The sequence below is a fragment of the Fukomys damarensis genome, unplaced genomic scaffold (assembly GCF_012274545.1).
Source record: "Fukomys damarensis isolate Sample0158 unplaced genomic scaffold, DMR_v1.0_HiC HiC_scaffold_5, whole genome shotgun sequence".
NCBI lineage: Eukaryota > Metazoa > Chordata > Mammalia > Rodentia > Bathyergidae > Fukomys > Fukomys damarensis.
In genome coordinates, this window is record NW_022900917.1 from 8,033,343 (window position 1) to 8,046,197 (window position 12,855).

General features: G+C 39.1%; 1 non-coding gene across 1 annotated transcript; it reads left to right on the forward strand.

Moving 5' to 3' along the window:
• The first annotated feature begins 419 nt into the window (after positions 1-419).
• LOC117285048 lies at positions 420-525 on the forward strand. The gene has a single exon (XR_004516062.1). It is a non-coding gene; the product is annotated as a U6 spliceosomal RNA (small nuclear RNA).
• Positions 526-12,855: the final 12,330 nt, after the last annotated feature.

Here is a 12,855-nt window from a genome sequence, read left to right on the forward strand (position 1 = left end):
TAGTTCTCTGAGGCAAGATATACCACCAAACTTGAAGCTGAACAGATTAACTTAGCAGTAACTTCAGAATAATGTAACAAATGATTCCCAAAATATGCATGTGATCAAAATTGTTTGAAAGGAAAATTCTATTTATGCAAGCATATATAAAAATAATGACATTCAAGAGAGTACAACGGTTAAATAAAAGAATGAAAAAGTTCTCAGTTTATTTTACTAACATATGATAGCTGTAATTACGACAAATTCAACACACAAATACATGTGCACACACACTCAAGCCCATAGAGTTACTTTTGGTGGAAATATAAATTAATGCAACTTTTCCAGAGAGCATACATTTAAATATTCATAAGTTCCACTGAAAAAATTTCCCCTATGGTGATAATGTTGAATAATTATTTGTATAAGAATGCTCAGTGCTCCTTTTGGTGGCACATATCCCAAATTTAGAGTGATACAGGGAAGATTAGCATGGCCCCTAGCAAGAATGCAATGCAAATTTGCAAAGCATTCCATATTTTTATGGCCAGAGAGTGATTAATGGGTACAGAAGTCCAGTTAGATAGGATGAATGTTCTAAAGATCAGTAAGAAAACAACTATTCATAAAAATTAACTGTATATTTCAAACTAGCTAACAGAGAAGATTTTGAATGTCCCCAACAAAAAGAAGTGTTTGCAGTAATGGATACACCAATTATCATAAGCTTAGCATTTCACACAGTGCAAATGTATTTGAATATCACACTGTATCCCATAAATATGTGCAATTATTATGGCTCAATTAAAATACTTTTTAAAATGCTAAAAGGGAAAAAGAATAGTTACAGTGGCCTTGTGAGCAACAAAACATGCAAAATACAAAATTGGAAAACATTCTAATTTTACTGAGATTTCTTTTTCAGTCACCTCAAATTCCTTGATGTGTTTCCTATTAAGTAGAATCTACTTCTGTCCTCTTGAATTGGGGTCTGCTTATGGGAGAGGATCACACGCGCACACACACACACACACACACACACACACACACACACACACACACTATGGAATGGAGGCTGTATGAGTCCCAAAGAAGCATCAAGAAAACCCGTATAGCAGGGGATGTAGCTCAGGGGTTCCACCACATGCTTCGCAAATGCAAGGACCCGAGTTTGATCCCTGGTACAAAAAGAAAGAAAGAAAGAGAGAGAGGGAGGGAAGAAAGAAAGAAAACCCATATACCCATGTAACTTCCGCCAGGTGCTCTAGAGCACTGAACTGTCAGGAAACAAGCTCAGCCATCAAAACCACTATCCAGGGAGAGCAGTCCCAGCTTAGCATGGCCTCCCCACAGCCCTTCTCCTCAAGATGCTGCAGGCGGAAGTGCCGCCGTCTTCTCAGTGGACCTGTGTACCTCCAAGCTGAGTCAGCTCTCCTCCTGCTAATGTCTTCACCATCACCCAGCAGAACAGCCGTCACACTGCCTGACCTCACGATCCTCCCAGTAGATGAACATTTACAAAGTGGCTGGCGTTTTATGCTGTTAAGATTAGGGCAACTTGTGAGCATTAGTAATTGGAACAACTGTCAGTTAAAGAATTTGTTAACTAAATGGTAATGGGATTCTATGGCAGCATCAAAAATGATAGTGTGCTTACAATAATTAATATAGGAAAATGAGAGCAGACCGTCTGAAATATTTATACACTCACTGGTGAGGGGAGAAGGTGCGCAGAGATATATTGGAAGGAAAATCTCCCAAAGGGGATGATTATTTGCCTTTGCATAGGGAGATGATTTTTGGTTGTTACTCCATTCTTTAGCTCTTCCTCTTGTGCTACAGTTTTCTATTCCTTTTCCCAGCTGTATCATCCTCCTGGTGCTGAGTATTGGTTGATGAATATCTTGCAAGTTGTCCCTTTTCCTGGAAAGCTGCCCTTGGTCAAAAGGAAGTCTTATTGCCAGAGAACCAGTTCACATCCCTAGATCTCAGCCAATGACTGATGAAAACAAGGAAGTCAAAGCCAGCATTCTTGCTTCAAGGGACACCCAGCTTTGTAACGCCATTTATACTCCAGAACTTCCTGTGGGGTCTGACTGAAGCTGGTCTCCAGATGAAACTGTATTTTTGCTTAATTTTCACCCCTGTTTTTTTCCTAATACCCTCAGTCCTCTCCCAGTCCTCCCGGGGCACTTTCCTTCCCTGTGGACCACCTGAAGAATTCTGAGGTTTGGCTTCTGCAGAGCCCACCCTAAGACGAATAGGTGTTATTTTTATGAACAAGCAATAACAAAACCAGAAATGTATTCAGTTAGTCACATCGAAGACAATATGTAGTTATTGGCAACTTTATCAATTAGACATAAGATCTCTAGCTATAATTAAAGTTTTCCATAGCTCAGAAGAAGGGACCAAGACCTCAGTCACAGTGGTCTCCCTTGTTTCACAATGTCAGTGCGAGTGCTGGCCAGTTAGACTTTTAGAAAAACCCAGCCCATGCCGCACTTCCTTCTCTAGAAATGATCCTGTCTTCTCGTGGAAGTTTTCCGTTTTCCTTCTCTCCCTACCTCACTACCAGAGAACTGCTTTGTGCTTGGCGATGTTCAAGCCACCAAATCTCCAGCAAAAACATCCGGGGCAGATGACAGACTGCTTCCGGTTTCTCAAGGAGCAACTAGAAAAAGCGCTAACTTCAGGACATTCAGTGCTCCTGGGACAAACGTGGAACTCACTTGGGTCATCCCTTCAGGGGCTCTGATCTTGCTTGTCAGCCCATTGAGTACAAAGTACAGAAACTTTGGACCAAAACTTTTAAGGTTTTAACAGATGTCTCCTGGGAACGGGCTACAGACAAAAGATGCGTGAAGAAATCATATAGGGCAACTAATCTCCCCTCCTGTCCCACCTGAGCAGATGAGAGGGAAAGGGGCCCTACTCCGTTTCCCAGTTCCCTGGGGTATCCAGTCTCCCTCCCTTCGCTGCTCTACACCTTTACATTTTCTTTGAGGATGTGCAGTGTTGGAATGAATGATGATGGAATCACTCTAAAATTAATACTAAATGAAGACAAAACTTTCTTCACTTATGAAGATTTTTTAAAAAAAGAAAGACAATACATCCTGTTATATAAATGATGAGGAAATATAAGTATTCTCTAAAAACAAATGAAAACTAGACATGATGATATAACAATATGTATACTAAATATATATATATATCAAACCATTCTTTCATTTATTTTATTAGAGCATGTTAGTAATAGAAAATGGTGAGGTTTATTTTGAGTACTTGGTATGTGCTTTTTACCTTACCCTCCTCACCCTTTCTTCCCCTTTCCCTAATCCCCTTTTCCTCTCCAAAAATGTATCTTCTAGTTCCCTATTATCTCTCTTTCGTGTATTTCATTATGGAATTAATGAGGCTTCTCATAAGGTAAATCATATGATCCTTAACTTTCTGAGTCTGATTTTTCTTAGCCTGAAGAGCTCCAGTTCTATCCATTGGCATGCAAATGACACAATTCCATTCTTTATGGCTGAATGCTATTTCGCTGTGTGTATGTGCCCCATTTTCTTTATGAATCTATCTGTTGATGGGCATCTAGGCTACTTCCACAGCTTGGCCATTGTTATTTGCACTGCCGTAAACATGGGATGCATGTGTCACTATAGCATGGTGTCTTTAATTCTTTGAGGAATATACACAGCAGAGGTGTAAGTGAATCAAGTGGTATTTTGAGTTCAGTTTTTCAGAGAACCTCCATCGGGATGTCCATAGTGACTGCACTAATTTACATTCCCACCCACAATGTAGGATCGCTCCCTCCCCCCAACTCCACGCCCACATCCACACCAGTATTCATTATTTTTGTTTTCTTGACAGTCATTCTGACTGAGGGAGACGGAATCTCAAAGCAGTTCTGATTTGCATTTCCCCAGTGGATAAATATGTTGGACATTTTAATACACCTGTTGGTCATTTGTACATCTTTTGAGAAGTGTCTATTCAGTTCATTTGCCTATTTTTTAATTGGGTTAATTTTTCAGAAGTTGAATTTTTGAGGGGTTTATGCATTCTAGAGATTAATCCTTATCAGAAGAGTAACTAAAAAGTTTATTTCTCATTCTTTAGGATATCTCTTCACTCTCTTAATGTTTTTTGTTGTTGTACAGAAGTTTTGTTTTTTTTTTTTTAGTATAATCTCATTCATTGAACCACAACGTTATTTCTTGTGCTATCACAGTTCTTTTCAGGAAATCTTTGCCTGAGCTTATGACCTCAAATGTTATCTTCCAGCAATTTCAAAGTTTCTGCTTTTGTGTCTAGATTTTGATCCATTTTGGCTTGATTTTAGTACTGGATGAGAAAATGAGATGTGGTTTCAATCTTCTGCATGTGGATATCCAGTTTTCTCACATCATTTATTAAAGAAGCTCTCCTTTCCCCAGCATGTGTGGACAACTTTGTCAAAAATCAGACGTCTGCAGGTACAGAGGACTTTCTGTATCTCCTGATATTACCCATTATTCTACTGGCCTGTTTTTGTGTTATTACCACATTGTTTTTGATACCTTAGCTTTGTAGTATCACTTGAAATTCAGTATTATAACTCCTTTGACTTTGCTCTTTTTGCTCAGGATTTCCTTGCCAATTCTGGATCTTGATTCCTTTTATAATTGTTTTTTCTAGTTCTGTGAAGCATACTGTATGTCTTTCAATGCAGATTGCATTGGGTAGGTTGCTATTGGTAATATAACCATTTTTATAATATTCATTCTTCCAATCCATGAACAAGAGAGTTAATTCAATTTTCTAAAGTCTTCTTCAATTTCTTTTTTCAGTATTCTGCAATTTTCATTGGAAAAGTAAAATTCCTTGGTTGAGTTGATCCTTAAATTTTTTTTTCTCATTGAGTTTATTGGTACATTTTAGGTATAGAGTACAGTTACATTTATCATTGGGATCTTGTACCTTTACATGACAGGTCTTGGTTCTCATTTTTCCCCTTATCCCTGCCCACCCTTCACCCCCTCCTCCCTTCCCTATTTACAAATATTCTATTTCCATGTTTTCATTTTCTCATGGTTTTTTTTCCTTTTCCCTTATTATCTTTCCTCTACCCTTCCCATGTCCAATACACCTTTATCCCTTTTCTTCCTATTTCACATCATGTCGTTAGGATCTTATGTACTACCATAGCTTTTCACACCAGAGAAACTATTTGGTATTTACACGTGTGTGACTTATATATTTCACTTAGGAGTATATCCTCAATATGTATCCATTTTCCTATGACTGAATCTAATTTCTCATTCTTTATGGCTGAATAGTATTCCATTCTATAGAAAAACCACATCTTCTTTATCCAGTCTCCAACTGATGGGCAAATGGACTGTTTCCAACTTTTAGCTATTACAGACTGTGCTGCTACAAACATAGGTGCGCATATATCACTGTGATATGATTCTTTTCATTCTTTTCGAAAGATACCCAGCAGAGGGATGGCTGGGTCAAATGGAACCTCTATTGCCAGCTCTTTGCGGTATCTCCATATTGATTTCCACAGTGGTTGCACCAGTCTGCACTCCCACCAACAGTGGAGAAGGGTTCCTTTCTCCCCACAGCCCCACCAACATTTGTTATTGTGTGATTTCTTGATAGCAGCCATTCCTTGTTGTCCTTAAATATTTAAATTTGTAGCTACTGTGAGTGGAATCATTTTTCTGGTTTCTTTTTCAGTAAATTCATTGTTGGGGAACAGAAATGCTGCTGATATTTTGTGTTAATTTTGTAGCCCATACTGGAAATAGTCGTATACACTGGTTTCAGAAATGTACAGCAAATCAAGGGTAACTATGCAGAATATCTCAAGGTATTCCTATATTGCACCTAAATTGTAGAGATATTTATCCTATGTGCACAGATATAGACTAAGTTTACAGTATTTATAACATTTTATGTGATTTTTAGGTTCTGGCACATATAGTAAGGAAGCAAAGAAAGGATGATAAAAAAGACCACCCTCTCAGACATTCATTTCTATCTTCAGTTACAACACTATTGTTCATCGTATTTAGCCTAGGAACCTGATAAGAAGGGGTCACAGTTCTTTTTATAGAGCTTCAACATAGTTTATGCTCAAAAAAAATGTTAATGCAACATGACTGATGCTTTTCTATTCATTTATTCTGTTTCTATTACATGATGTAAATGGTGTCCAAAAAATGTCCACTTCCATTCCTTATAAAACTCCTTTAATGGCAATATAGATTTTACAAACCTATTCACCAGGTATTCAGTCAACGGCCATATTCATTAATAAAAACATCAAACATTAACTGAAAACACACAATATACAAAGCCCTGTGCTTAACCTTTATATAGGTTACCACTATGTTGAAAAACCTGTACTACATTAGTTTTTTAAAGTGATAAAATACAATAGCTTAAAAGAGGTTATATTTCTCTTTCAGGACAATCTAGAAGGAAACAAAAAAAAGTAGCAAGATAGCCATCTTCCACGTGCTTTTCTAGAAGTAAACATTTCCCACCAAGCAAGAAAAGAATAAATGGTAAAGTCATAACAAGCAACTTACCATCAAGGGAGTCGGACAGAAATACAATCACCAGAGGAAAACAATGGCCGAGTTCATTTCTTCCCAGGTAAAAGCCATGGTATTTAAAAATCAAGTTCAGCGAGATAAAAGTAGAAAGAATTTAACCTAAAGTAGGAAGAGAAAGTTTCATCATAAAGAGCAAGATTCTGGAGGGATCATTTGACTCCTTAAGAAGAGGACCAAAGTTTTTCTAAGGATAGGTAATTTCTCAGATGTATGTCACAAAAGCTCAAGAAGAGTTCTCAAAGAGGTGCAAGATGGCTTTGTAGGCACGTCTGGCATTTTTCTCAGGACCTCAGCAAATGTTTTATCCAACAAGATGAGCTTGGGTTGGGGATTTAGCTCAGTGGTGCCACCACCTGTCTTGCAAGTGCAAGGTCCTGAGTTCAATCCCCAGTAACATACATAAAGATAAAGTGTGCCTATGTCTTCCACTTGAACCAACTATTCTAGACATAGCCTTAGAGCTACGTAGCTACGAGAGAGGCTGGGAAAGGCTATTTTTCACCCAACTAAAACACAGGAGGTTCTATGATTAAAAGGAAGACAGGGAAAACAGATGCTAAGAAATAATTCTTAATTCCTATTATATTCTTACTTGAGTCTAAAGTATCTGTGATTATCCCTTCCTTTAGGGAGAGAAACACAGATTTCATCCCATTCCTGCAGTCAGCCCAAGCTCCAGGATCTGTAGATGGTACATAATAGCACAGAACATAGGCAATCAGCTCAGAGATAGGCTTGAATCTTCTCCCTTTTGAGCCACCACCCCCACCAGCGCCCCGGCCCCTCGAGTTCAGTAGAAAATGGCACAACAAAAACAATACATCCACAATGAAAACTCCCATTTGGAGAACAAAACGGGGAACTCTGAGCATTCGCCAACCCATAGCCATGGTGCCATCTGGCTGAGCAGCCATGGTGAGGACCTCTTACTTATGCAGGAGAGCAAATAACCTATATTTTTATCTCTAGGAACAATTCCCCTGCCCACCGCCTGCTGTGACCTTGGCTTTGCCCTCTGAGAGAGCCTTCCTTACCCATTACTTTGTGGCCCCAACTGAAGATTCTTGAGATTCCACCCTTCTGGACAACTCGTGTCCAGCTCTTGTATATTTCTTAAGTCTTTAGAAGTGAGAAAATGCACAGGCCTTGGCGATCTCTGTTTGTAGTTTCTTGGGAAATGCAAGTTGCCTCTGGAACTTCGTGGACTGTTTTCTTCCAGTCAGTCACACAGAGTGAGATCTGGGCCTGGCTAGTACCAGCTTGCTAGAGCCTAGTGTGAGTGTGTGTGTGTGTGTGTGTGTGTGTGTGCTCCTTCTCAACTCCATACAGTTAGTGGCAATATTTTGATAGCATGAAACAAGCCACATGGGAGCATTTACACCAGGAGAGTCAAAAGTACTCAAAGATGGGCCATTTTTTTTAAACACAACATGATTACACATTTACCAGCATCACTGGTTCTACATGAAAGAAATCACACCCCAGATCTCCTTGGCACAGTCTTCCCTTCTTTACTGACTTCTGCTGCAGTCCACCCTACACTCTCATTCCAACACAGCTATCTTAATTCTTGAGGTGGCCGTAACTTTCATGTGATTACTTCTGAAGGCTGCCTCCTCCTGCTGGCTGAGGATGGGATGCTTAAAACAAGCTATGAATGAGTCTTATCTCCTGCCACTGTGGCATTGTTTGCAGGCCCCAAGTCTCTAGACCTTCAATTAATAATACAGATCAAAGACAGAGAAAGCCTTGGTCAGTACAGGTTCATTTCCTGCCATCTCTGCTTCAAATTGGCCTATTCTTGTTTGAGTTCATTTCTTTCTTCTGAAATGTCAGTAAATACAGCAAGAACCTGGTGACACGTAACTGTGCACTGTCTTCTAACCCCGTCTCTAGAGTTTGGTGGTCTGTCCTCCAAGTCACTGCTGGTGACAGCTCACCACTTCTCCTTCGGAAGCATCGCAAAATGGCCTTGACTTTCCAGTCTTTGAGGCTTACCATGCTTCCTGGTTGTGTCCTACCTGACCTCTAGGACAGGCCACATACATTCCCCCAGGTCCTCTTTACTTGAAATTACCTGTTTGTTGGCTCATTTCTCTGCCTCTATTTAACAAGAATCCATAGCTCCACTTTATTTTGGTGGAGAAGCCCACCAAAATTAGATATCTGTGTCAGACTCAAGCTCGGTGCCCTGACAATCTGGTGCCACTGGAAAAATAAAGAATGCTGCCTAATATGTCTTATAAATAGAAGACAAAGTGTAAATTTACAATTTGCCAGATTGGGGGTGATGAAAAGAAAGTAAACATATTTGAACAGAAGTATTGTGTACTCACTGGCTGGGCCTTAGAAGTATGTGAAATGAATAGTTCTAGGAACTGAGCTTGTTTTTCACCAGATTGCTTTCCTTATACTAGGAAATATTATTGTTCTTTTAGTTGAACATTGATTTGAATGCATATCTTTGTTCATACATACCTCTCCTTACCCAGTGTATTTCAGATGTGCTGGACAAGGAAATGGATGCAGATTTTCCAGCAGAATCTGTGCCATAGAGAGGTAAAATAAGCCATGCACAATTATAGTGTGGAACTTTCATCACTGTGGCAATGAAGCCATTTGCATTATTGCTGTTGCAATGCTATTTTGGGGAATTGCCGATTTGGTTATTCCTCAAAATAGAATATTAAAGTAGTAGAAGGATACAAGTATCATGTTCTTGGGCCGGGGATTTAGCTCAGCAGTTCGGTGGCCTGCCTTGCAAGCGCAAGGACCCGAGTTCAAAAAAAAAAAAAAAAAAAAAGGATCATGATCTTAGAAGCAAGTCCAGGATGGAAAAATTAATATTCATTTTCACACTCCATCCTCTTTCTGAATTTGATTCTTTGCAAGCACAGTGGAAAACATAAAGGAAAAAATTATTCTTCTAAAAACTGTTAAAATGTGAATATTATTAAAATGTTTACAAGAAAAGAAGCAAATTTATTGGCTTATGCCACAATGTTAACCATTAAATCTTTCTGCTTATACCTTTTACAAGTGAATATCCAACAACGAGCGTCTATAAGACAAAGGAATGAAAAAGTAAAGACTGAAGGACGTACTAATTTAGTTCCGTAGAAAAGATTCACAATGCTTTGCTGTATTCCTGTACTTCCTTGTTCATGGCCGGCTTGGTCACGTGACTTGCTCTGGCCAAAGGAATGTCACTCTTCTAGGGTCTTCAGTGGCTTAAAGTGGCATCATTGTTTTACTCAATTCTCATTCACTCTCTAGGGCAAAAAATATCTACAGTCCTAATCTGCTGAGGCTTTGAGGTGATTTGTTACTGTAACAAAGTGATCAGTGCAGGCCGCATCTCCCAAGTGCCTATATGAATTGAAACAATTTTTTGAATCTTGTACCTGTAATACAGTGTTCTTCCTAATTCACAAAGGTTTTCTTGTGTATGTATGTGAATAAAGCTAGGATCTTTATGTGCTTCATCAGGGAACTATTCCCTTTACTTTATACAGGAGAAAATAAATGTCAAATTAAGTAACTTGACCAAGAATACAGATGCTCCTGATGCTTATCAGTGTGTGCCATTCATTCCACAAAAGAGGACTTTTTCCTGATAGCACATTATATCGTACTCCAAATGACAGAATATCGTCAAAGACCTACATTATCTACAGAGAGTCCATGACACTACAGTTGGAAAATTCATACTCTCCAACATTTAGCCAGCCAGAGCTGAAAGTACCCTAAATTGCTGAATGTGTCTGAATATCTACTTGCTTTATTAATCTAAAGACCAACATTATATTGTTTAGAAAGAATGGCCACTTGGAACTGAAGCTAGTTATGCGAAAAGAACACTTCTACACATCTTACAGTATGTGTGGGTTTTGTTTATAGGCTTCATTCATTCAGGTACACAGCCATTAGCACTCTGAATTCTGAAAGACAAAGCATGGCACTCTGAAGATGGGGAGATACAACTCCAGAGTTATAGAGCTAAAGTGTAGCTTGGTCAGCCTAGAAATTAGAAATCATCACACTCATCAGATGTCAATGTCCTGAGTGGGAAATCCCTAGAGCAAATTGGAGGAAAAAAAGCGTATGATCAGGACATTTGCATCACAGACTAGATGCCTGCAAGCTGAAGTACATCCTCAGGCAATATAAAACTCGTGGGAGAGATATTTAGTTGCTCTTCAATTTTTTATGCTTTCTTGATCTCCTTTCTTCTCTAGTGTCTACTTTTTCATATAAGCTAGCTAATTAGGTTTTGTGTAGCTTGTTGACGCTTCTAAGTTTAGACTACTATTTGAGATGAAGACATCTACACAGTTTGTAATACCTAAAACTTGGAAACAACTGAGGCAGCCTGGACCCTGATCCACCGCAGAAAGGAGAGCCACGCCTGCTCCAGACCCAGCCACCATCACTCAAGAGCCGGGAAGGTAGCCGCGTGGGCGCCCCTGAACCTCCATAAGTCCCCCCCCCATGCACTCTCAGACCTCCTGTGTCAGTCTTTGGACCCACTCTTTTGAGGCAGAGGTGGTCATCACAGGTATTTTTCTGAGTTCCCAACTTTGAACATCTTTAAAGAAAGGGCGTGGGAAACCTGTAATAGAACATTGTGGAGTTCAACCATTCAGAAGGATGGGGAACTCAATCTGAGCCTTGCAGCCTGAGGTCAGTCAGCGTCATGGGGTTCTGCCATCAGCTAACTGAGACTAGGGGTCTTGCATCCTTGCTCTGTCTGAGACATTAAATGGTAAATACACTATATTGAAATTTTGTTCACTGCAAACATGTTCTGGACTACTTCTTGATTTCAATTTAATTCAAATGATTTAACGGTAATAGACTAGTGACTACCACAGGTGGTAAATGTCCAAGTTGTGCTTGATCTTAATGTGTTGCTGATTGTATCAGTGGGGATAAAGCATTGCAGATGATTTGATGAGCTGTTTCTCTGATGTTATGAAGATGAGAATGTCTGTGGGTCGTTAGAGACACAGAAGCTAAGGAGCAAATATATCAGGAAGATTTGGGTGATAACCCAGAGATTAAACCAAGGACAGTCCGACAACAAAAATAAAAATGAGAAAACACTTAAGCAAGACACAAGGACAGACTTCCAGTTCACCAATGGAAAACAGTAGAGAAAATGAGGATGAAAAGGCCAATAATGAACCACCAGGACACCCTGAACTCAAAGCACAGGAAGTAACAAAGCAGATCAATCAGGCTCTAGAAAAATCCAAAACAGAAATAATTTCCCAGATAACCATAGAGAGAGTGAGCAAAATGGAAGTCGTGATTCGAGACTCTAGAGCAGAAACTGACAAGAAAATAGATGAGCTCAGGACCATGATAGAAGCCATGAAGGCCTAGCATAAGAAAGAAATGGAAACACTGAATGCCCAACATAGGAAAGAAATGGAATGCATAAAACAGATTCAAACAGATATCCAGGAGATTAAACACTCCATAGAAAGAGTACACAACAGAATAAAAGAATGCGAAGATAGACTCTCAGATATAGAAGATAAGATTGCAGTCAGTGACCATGAAAAGAGAGGTCTCTTAAAAACAGTAAGGGATCATGAGAAATCTATCCAACAACTCCTAGATGATGCAAAGAAGAATAACATAAGACTGATAGGAATCCATGAAGTAGCAGGAGAAAATAAAAATGACTTTAAAAAGCTGTTCAAGCCCATCAGAATCAAAGCAGACTTTTCAACACAACCCTTGGGGCAAGGAGAGCCTGGAATGAGATATTTCAAGTACTAAAAGAGAACAACCTCCAACCTAGACTGATGTATCCTGCAAAACTCTCTTTCAAAATGGATGGAGAAATAAAACACTTCCATGACAAAGAACAGCTGAGAAACTACATGAATACCAAACCAGCACTCCAAGCAATTCTAAACAAGATCCTAGAAAAAGACAATGAAGGCAACAACACCATGAGGCCCAACAAAGCAAATCAAATAGGCAAGGCAAGAAATTAAAAGGATGGTATGGTATCACACCTCTATGAATGTAAAATATCTTATACCTGCTTTATGATATATAGTAGGGACCATGCTTTATCAGAGCTACATTTAATGATATTACTCTAGAATATTCTCTTTCCTGATGATGATTAAGATGCTAATAAAAAAAAATGGTCCCAGGTACCACAACAGCAACAGAACTTTGCTGTTTTCTGGATATTATTCTTTTCTTTGTTTCTTTTTGTTTTGTTTTG